We start from the raw sequence: 9,108 nt of genomic DNA on the forward strand, positions 1-9,108 counted from the left end.
TGCAGAGAGTGGTGAAGGCTGCACAGAAGATGTTGGAGTCAGCCTCCTCACCATCACAGACATCTACACCTCCAGATGGAGAAAGAGGTCCACCTGTTCATGAAGGACCCCACTCACCCAGCACACACACTTTTTGCCCCACTCCCCTCCTTCTTGGGGCCTGACAAATTATACAATTTGCTTGAAGGTAATGGGGCACCTGAAAGGAGATCTATGGGGCAGTCAAAGGGTCTGTGTGGCAGTAGAGACAACACTTGTTGTTTACTAAACACCGGAGTTAAGGAATGTTGAGTGAGGGAACTTTAAAGAGGTTATTTTCTTCTTGGAGCTGTTTACCAAACGCACTGGGGGAGATGGCTCAGCATAAACAATTGTCAGAGCAGGAATCACCCCATTTAGCTAATCTATTCTCTGACCAGTTTATGAGTGGGTTATGTTTCTTTAGTTATGACTACCCAAGATCAGTTGTGGTTTAGGAGAGTGAAAGACAAAACCTCACCTTCCTCATGATGATTTCCAGAAACCACAAATTTAATCTTTATTGTCTTTTGGAAGATAGAGGAGATGGTTTATCCAGTGAAGGCAGCCACGGAAACAGCAGGGGTTAATTCAGTCGTGGGTATCTGCAACTTCACAATTAGGTTCCGGCTGATCAGGTTTAGTTCTGCCCCAGAATTGATTAAAGTCTGGATGGGAAAGATGGTGGTGTTAATACACAGGATTGAAGGTATAAAAAAATTTCCAGGAGATACAGAAGAAATATCCACCAGTATCTCCTGTTTAACTGGTGAGCTTTCCCTTTTAAATGTAGCCGACATGATGCAAGAACATGACCTCTCTTACCACAATAAAGGCACTCATTGTGGGTTATATGGCATTGACGTTCTTCAGGGGTGAGTTGGGTACTCCCTATCTGCATAGGTTCAGGATCAGACGAGCATGTTATCGATGGAGACCAGTTGCTTCTGGTGTCGGGGTAATCACGGGAAGTGCAATGAAATAATCCGTCCAGATGACCTGACTGAACAGTGGTGGATTTTATACCTGGATGATAGAGCATGAACTTTGGTGTCACGGGAAGTGTAGTTTTCTTCTATTCAATTCTAAATACTTTATTAATCCCAAAGAAAAATTAAATGTTGTAGCTCATCATCCTAGTTTCATTGAGGGTTGTTATATATGCTAACGGCTGCAGGCAGGAAGGATCTCCTGCTGCTGTCCATCCCACAGCTGTCCGTCCCACAGCAGATCTGAAGAAACTGGCTTCAGATGCCGATCTGTCCACCAGGACCCAGCGGACCTCTCAGTTCTCCTGGGCAGCAGGACCACATGAATGTTGGGCATAACTCCTCCCTGAGCAATGGTCGCTCCTCCCAGCAGCTTGTCGAGCTCCTCATCATTGCAGACAGCCAGCTGCAGCTGTCGGGGGATGATCCTGGTCTTCTTGTTGTCATGAGCCGCGTTTCCTGCCAGCTCCAGGATCTCGGCAGTCAGTCAGTTGAGCACCTCCGCCACATAGACGGAGATGCATCCACGGCGCCTCCTTTACAACTCATTTGGGATTTGGGGCTGTATTTGAGGTAATATTGAGTTTTGAGATGTTAATCAGCTGCTCCCGGTTGTGAAAACCACCTTGTTGCTATGGTGACACATAACACACATCATAACAAATGTCCAAAAGTAAAAGGTTTTCAGTAAAAATCCTTTCAGCTGCACAGCATCCGATACCAGAGAAAGTAAAAAAGCCATTTACATCCAGAAAAAAGGGAAAAGTTTTCAAAAACAATATTCCAGAATGAATGTAACAGCTACTCCAACATGCAGCCACCTTGAGTGGTGCAATTCAATTCCATGATGTGTTCACGAAAACGATTGTCAATTCTCGTGGCAAGGGTGATCAGGTGACTCATGTCTGCTGGTGCCTCTTAAGTGGCTAGTTGATCCTTTGTTTGTGTATTTAAAGTGTTGACAAATGCTCCTTTGAGAGCTTTCTCGCCTCTCCTCTGCCACAGTGCAGAACTGGATGGAAAATTTGGCAACTGACCTGTTTCCTTGCTGTAGGGAAAATATTTTATGAGCTGTTTCCTCCTGCTGAAGGGTTTGGTCAAAAACCTGCTGGAAATCCTTGAGGAAGGAAGAAAAATGATTGACTCAAGTGTGGGTCCATGGGAGTGCATCATCTTTTAGAGCACCAATTATAAAGGTAATACGGGAGGCATCTGCATCATGCTGCTGTATTCATTCATAACCATCTGCTCACCACAGACTCATGTTTGGGCTGCTGTTTGATACGCCATATTGTTTTACATTGTTAGCGTTTAGCGTATGTCTGGGATCTTTTAGCGTACCATTTGGCATTTGTTTAGCCTATATCTTAGTGTATATCTTAATTCAATGCAATTCAGATTATTTATATAGCGTCATATCACAACAAAGTTGTCTCAGGGCACTTTACAGGAACATTCACATACATAAAAAAGCCAGTTAGCCAATTAGTAAAGTTCTCTATCTAAGGAAGCCATATCTTTGATCCTTATATACTGTTTCTTTTATGCTTTATATTTTTGCGTGTAACTGGATCCCTGAGTACACAATTTCTTTCCACCTCATGTACCACATGATGCGAATGACAATAAAGAAACTTGAACTTGATCTGAGGAGTAGGTTAGCAGGGCACGATTAAAGGCAAGAGTACATTGTAACAAAAAGCTGCGGCATTTGCTAGCGTTACCTTTGAAACACTCAGAAGGTTGGACATCTGGTTCCTGAAGTGTAGTTGAGCTGGGTGAACTGATGTGGATGGTCCCTGTTGGCAAGGTATTTGCAGGGTCTTGGGTGTAGTTAGACAAGTTGACAGTTTCTGTTTGATAGAGGAGATCATGCTTCTGAGCTGCTGGAGGTTAGTTTGAGCTTTTTTGCTGTGGGATTTTTTTTTTGTTGTTGTTGCATTAGTTCACGGTGGTCAATATGCTTATTTTTATGCTTATTTGAATGGACTGCCTTCTAACATGATTTTAGTTAAATGAGGACCCCAAGTGGCAGACAGAGAGAAAGACTGAGACAGTGTTACAAAAATAACTGTCTTTATTTACAGGTGCAAGGGTTTGGGGCTTAAAAGGATGAAGGTACAAGGTGAGTTTCTGGAAATGTCTATGAATAACCCAACATTCTTCAGTCAGGTCATCTGGACAGTTTCTTTATTTGTGCTGAAACGTTTCACCTTCGGTCCAGAATGCTTCATCAGTCAAGGAAACACACAACAAAACTGATTCTTCCCCCAACAGTTTACTCCAAAGTGGAACAAACCAGTTTTGTTGGTGATAAGATGGTTTCTTTGTCACGCCCCCTCCTCCATTGCCGGCCCTCTTCCTTGTTGACAGTTGTGTCAGACTGGTTGAAAACAACAAAGTCCATGCTCAATAATCCAGGTATACAATCCAACATTTTTCAGTCAGTTGGATTGTATACCTGGATTATTGAGCATGGACTTTGTTGTCTATGAATAATCATTAATTTAGTTGTGGAGTTGGATTCACTTACTGAAGATGATTTTCTTGGAGCCAATGGGGAGATCTCTGAGGTCCTAGGTTCCAGGAGGTCTGTAATGGAATAGAGGTGAGCACCAGTGGACAGAGGAGCAGGTTGAGTAGAGGGTGAAGATTGGTTCTTCAGGCTGAAGGCTTTGAGGGTATTTGGGACACAATCAGGATGAGTCGAGGTCTCGAGGAGCAAGGAGGCCTTGGAAGGCTAGATGAGTCCCCTTGGAAGTCGCTGCAGGAGATCACAAAAAACAAGGTCTTAGAGACAAAATGTCTAGAGACAGTTTAGTGGCTTTCCTTTACTAAGGTTATTAACCCATCTGCAGTTCACCTACAGCTCCCTCCGTCCATGAGGATTCACCCTAATTTCCACAATTCCCTCATCAAGCTTGTGATTACCAGCTCTTTAAGCCCACAGACCAACCTCCTGCACCCCCCCACCCCCCACCCCACCGCCGCCCAATTGAAAATGTACCTGCATTCACAGTCAGGCACCTACTGGACGTATGACGATGGGGTAGAGGTTCCCATTACCTGGTGGACAGGGAAGGCTATGGTCCAGAAGAGTATTCTGGATCCCTAGGTCCCAAATCTTGACCATGATTTGGAGGACTACTCTGCAGGAGTATAAAAGCCTCTGCCAAACACTCCTTCAGCGCTGGGACATTATCCTACCTATAGAGCTAGGCCAGTGATGACGTCCAGAACAAAATGGGACCATGGGCGACTGGGCGACAGCAGTGGAAGGAGGAGGCCTGCAGGAGGTTTATTATTATTTTTGTTGCTTGCAAAAGTTGGTCAGCCAGAAACAAAATCTTTCACATTGTTGGACATATTCTGGCTAACCAGAAATGTTCCTTAGTAAGGCGCAGCATGCATGTGATGCCAGAGTGACATGTAAACTTAGCTGTGGGTAACTAGTTAAGTACTTTGCTGACCACTGCGGTAGGAACAAACATCCTCCCAGGAGGACCTGTACCTAGATCTGATTTGGTCTGTTGTGCCTCCCTGATGTTTTTTTCAATGACCCAGGTCATGATTCCTGCCGTACAGGATGCAGGTAAGATGCTTACTGGGGTGTCAGGTGTCTCTGAGGATGAGAAGTGGTGGGAGAGGGCATTGGGTTTAATATTGTGTGAGCCTGGAATGTAAGTAATAGAGAAGTTAAATCTTGCAAAAATAGTGACCATCTGGCTTGTCTTGCGTTTAGTTTTTTTGTAGTCTGAATATATGCCAAGTTCTTATGGTGAGCCCAAATGATGAAAGGCAGTTCACTTCCCTCCAACCAATGTCTCCACTCCTCAAGAGCTAATTTTATGGACAACAGTTCTCTGTTGCCCATGTCATAATTTTGTTTGGCCGGAGAGATGCGTTGGGTAAAAAAGTGCAAGGGTGTAATTTCTTATTGCCCTATGTCCTTTGAGATGGCACAGCCACCACCCCTGAGTCTGAGGCATCCGCCTCCATGATGATTTGTTTGTTTGAGTCAGGGGAGATAATGGGAGCAGAGGAGAAAAGGTGCTTAAGATCTTGAAAGCCTGTTTCTGCTTCAGGGGTCCAAAATAACTTTCTCAGGGTGGATTTAAAGTTTGTAAAGTTTGCAGATGATACAGCAGTGGTTGGATGCACCACAACGATGGGTTTGGTTACAGGCAAGAGGTGGAACACATGGAGAGCTGGTGCAAGAAGAACAGTCTTCACAGCAATATGAAGAAGACAAAGGAGATGGTTGTGGATTTCAGACGGAGCAAATCCACCTACTCCCCCCTGAACATAGGAGGATCTGTGGTGGAAGTGGTCTCCAGTACAAGTACTTGGGTGTGCACCTGATGACAACCTCAGCTGGGGCAACAACACCACCAGCCTGATCAATAAAGCTCATCAGCAACTCTACTTCCTCAGGCGGCTGAGGTGGGATGAACTGGGAAGCTCAGTCCTCACCTCCTTCTACAGGTGTGCAGTGGAGAGCATCCTGTGCTCCAGCATCAATGTGTGGCATGGAGGCTGCACAGCTGCAGAAAGAAAAGCTTTGCAGAGAGTGGTGAAGGCTGCACAGAAGATGTTGGAGTCAGCCTCCTCACCATCACAGACATCTACACCTCCAGATGGAGAAAGAGGTCCACCTGTTCATGAAGGACCCCACTCACCCAGCACACACACTTTTTGCCCCACTCCCCTCCTTCTTGGGGCCTGACAAATTATACAATTTGCTTGAAGGTAATGGGGCACCTGAAAGGAGATCTATGGGGCAGTCAAAGGGTCTGTGTGGCAGTAGAGACAACACTTGTTGTTTACTAAACACCGGAGTTAAGGAATGTTGAGTGAGGGAACTTTAAAGAGGTTATTTTCTTCTTGGAGCTGTTTACCAAACGCACTGGGGGAGATGGCTCAGCATAAACAATTGTCAGAGCAGGAATCACCCCATTTAGCTAATCTATTCTCTGACCAGTTTATGAGTGGGTTATGTTTCTTTAGTTATGACTACCCAAGATCAGTTGTGGTTTAGGAGAGTGAAAGACAAAACCTCACCTTCCTCATGATGATTTCCAGAAACCACAAATTTAATCTTTATTGTCTTTTGGAAGATAGAGGAGATGGTTTATCCAGTGAAGGCAGCCACGGAAACAGCAGGGGTTAATTCAGTCGTGGGTATCTGCAACTTCACAATTAGGTTCCGGCTGATCAGGTTTAGTTCTGCCCCAGAATTGATTAAAGTCTGGATGGGAAAGATGGTGGTGTTAATACACAGGATTGAAGGTATAAAAAAATTTCCAGGAGATACAGAAGAAATATCCACCAGTATCTCCTGTTTAACTGGTGAGCTTTCCCTTTTAAATGTAGCCGACATGATGCAAGAACATGACCTCTCTTACCACAATAAAGGCACTCATTGTGGGTTATATGGCATTGACGTTCTTCAGGGGTGAGTTGGGTACTCCCTATCTGCATAGGTTCAGGATCAGACGAGCATGTTATCGATGGAGACCAGTTGCTTCTGGTGTCGGGGTAATCACGGGAAGTGCAATGAAATAATCCGTCCAGATGACCTGACTGAACAGTGGTGGATTTTATACCTGGATGATAGAGCATGAACTTTGGTGTCACGGGAAGTGTAGTTTTCTTCTATTCAATTCTAAATACTTTATTAATCCCAAAGAAAAATTAAATGTTGTAGCTCATCATCCTAGTTTCATTGAGGGTTGTTATATATGCTAACGGCTGCAGGCAGGAAGGATCTCCTGCTGCTGTCCATCCCACAGCTGTCCGTCCCACAGCAGATCTGAAGAAACTGGCTTCAGATGCCGATCTGTCCACCAGGACCCAGCGGACCTCTCAGTTCTCCTGGGCAGCAGGACCACATGAATGTTGGGCATAACTCCTCCCTGAGCAATGGTCGCTCCTCCCAGCAGCTTGTCGAGCTCCTCATCATTGCAGACAGCCAGCTGCAGCTGTCGGGGGATGATCCTGGTCTTCTTGTTGTCATGAGCCGCGTTTCCTGCCAGCTCCAGGATCTCGGCAGTCAGTCAGTTGAGCACCTCCGCCACATAGACGGAGATGCATCCACGGCGCCTCCTTTACAACTCATTTGGGATTTGGGGCTGTATTTGAGGTAATATTGAGTTTTGAGATGTTAATCAGCTGCTCCCGGTTGTGAAAACCACCTTGTTGCTATGGTGACACATAACACACATCATAACAAATGTCCAAAAGTAAAAGGTTTTCAGTAAAAATCCTTTCAGCTGCACAGCATCCGATACCAGAGAAAGTAAAAAAGCCATTTACATCCAGAAAAAAGGGAAAAGTTTTCAAAAACAATATTCCAGAATGAATGTAACAGCTACTCCAACATGCAGCCACCTTGAGTGGTGCAATTCAATTCCATGATGTGTTCACGAAAACGATTGTCAATTCTCGTGGCAAGGGTGATCAGGTGACTCATGTCTGCTGGTGCCTCTTAAGTGGCTAGTTGATCCTTTGTTTGTGTATTTAAAGTGTTGACAAATGCTCCTTTGAGAGCTTTCTCGCCTCTCCTCTGCCACAGTGCAGAACTGGATGGAAAATTTGGCAACTGACCTGTTTCCTTGCTGTAGGGAAAATATTTTATGAGCTGTTTCCTCCTGCTGAAGGGTTTGGTCAAAAACCTGCTGGAAATCCTTGAGGAAGGAAGAAAAATGATTGACTCAAGTGTGGGTCCATGGGAGTGCATCATCTTTTAGAGCACCAATTATAAAGGTAATACGGGAGGCATCTGCATCATGCTGCTGTATTCATTCATAACCATCTGCTCACCACAGACTCATGTTTGGGCTGCTGTTTGATACGCCATATTGTTTTACATTGTTAGCGTTTAGCGTATGTCTGGGATCTTTTAGCGTACCATTTGGCATTTGTTTAGCCTATATCTTAGTGTATATCTTAATTCAATGCAATTCAGATTATTTATATAGCGTCATATCACAACAAAGTTGTCTCAGGGCACTTTACAGGAACATTCACATACATAAAAAAGCCAGTTAGCCAATTAGTAAAGTTCTCTATCTAAGGAAGCCATATCTTTGATCCTTATATACTGTTTCTTTTATGCTTTATATTTTTGCGTGTAACTGGATCCCTGAGTACACAATTTCTTTCCACCTCATGTACCACATGATGCGAATGACAATAAAGAAACTTGAACTTGATCTGAGGAGTAGGTTAGCAGGGCACGATTAAAGGCAAGAGTACATTGTAACAAAAAGCTGCGGCATTTGCTAGCGTTACCTTTGAAACACTCAGAAGGTTGGACATCTGGTTCCTGAAGTGTAGTTGAGCTGGGTGAACTGATGTGGATGGTCCCTGTTGGCAAGGTATTTGCAGGGTCTTGGGTGTAGTTAGACAAGTTGACAGTTTCTGTTTGATAGAGGAGATCATGCTTCTGAGCTGCTGGAGGTTAGTTTGAGCTTTTTTGCTGTGGGATTTTTTTTTTGTTGTTGTTGCATTAGTTCACGGTGGTCAATATGCTTATTTTTATGCTTATTTGAATGGACTGCCTTCTAACATGATTTTAGTTAAATGAGGACCCCAAGTGGCAGACAGAGAGAAAGACTGAGACAGTGTTACAAAAATAACTGTCTTTATTTACAGGTGCAAGGGTTTGGGGCTTAAAAGGATGAAGGTACAAGGTGAGTTTCTGGAAATGTCTATGAATAACCCAACATTCTTCAGTCAGGTCATCTGGACAGTTTCTTTATTTGTGCTGAAACGTTTCACCTTCGGTCCAGAATGCTTCATCAGTCAAGGAAACACACAACAAAACTGATTCTTCCCCCAACAGTTTACTCCAAAGTGGAACAAACCAGTTTTGTTGGTGATAAGATGGTTTCTTTGTCACGCCCCCTCCTCCATTGCCGGCCCTCTTCCTTGTTGACAGTTGTGTCAGACTGGTTGAAAACAACAAAGTCCATGCTCAATAATCCAGGTATACAATCCAACATTTTTCAGTCAGTTGGATTGTATACCTGGATTATTGAGCATGGACTTTGTTGTCTATGAATAATCATTAATTTAGTTGTGGAGTTGGATTCACTTA

The 9,108-nt window shown here is 44.1% G+C and overlaps 1 protein-coding gene across 1 annotated transcript in view; it reads right to left on the reverse strand.

Annotated features, from left to right (window-relative positions):
- LOC119411073 (phosphatidylinositol transfer protein alpha isoform) overlaps positions 1-9,108 on the reverse strand; it is a 32,365-nt gene that overhangs the window by 18,517 nt on the left and 4,740 nt on the right. The gene's annotated exons all lie outside the window — the stretch shown is intronic.

This window comes from Nematolebias whitei, chromosome 6 (assembly GCF_014905685.2).
Source record: "Nematolebias whitei isolate Nwh7 chromosome 6, NemWhi1, whole genome shotgun sequence".
In the NCBI taxonomy this organism is placed as follows: domain Eukaryota; kingdom Metazoa; phylum Chordata; class Actinopteri; order Cyprinodontiformes; family Rivulidae; genus Nematolebias; species Nematolebias whitei.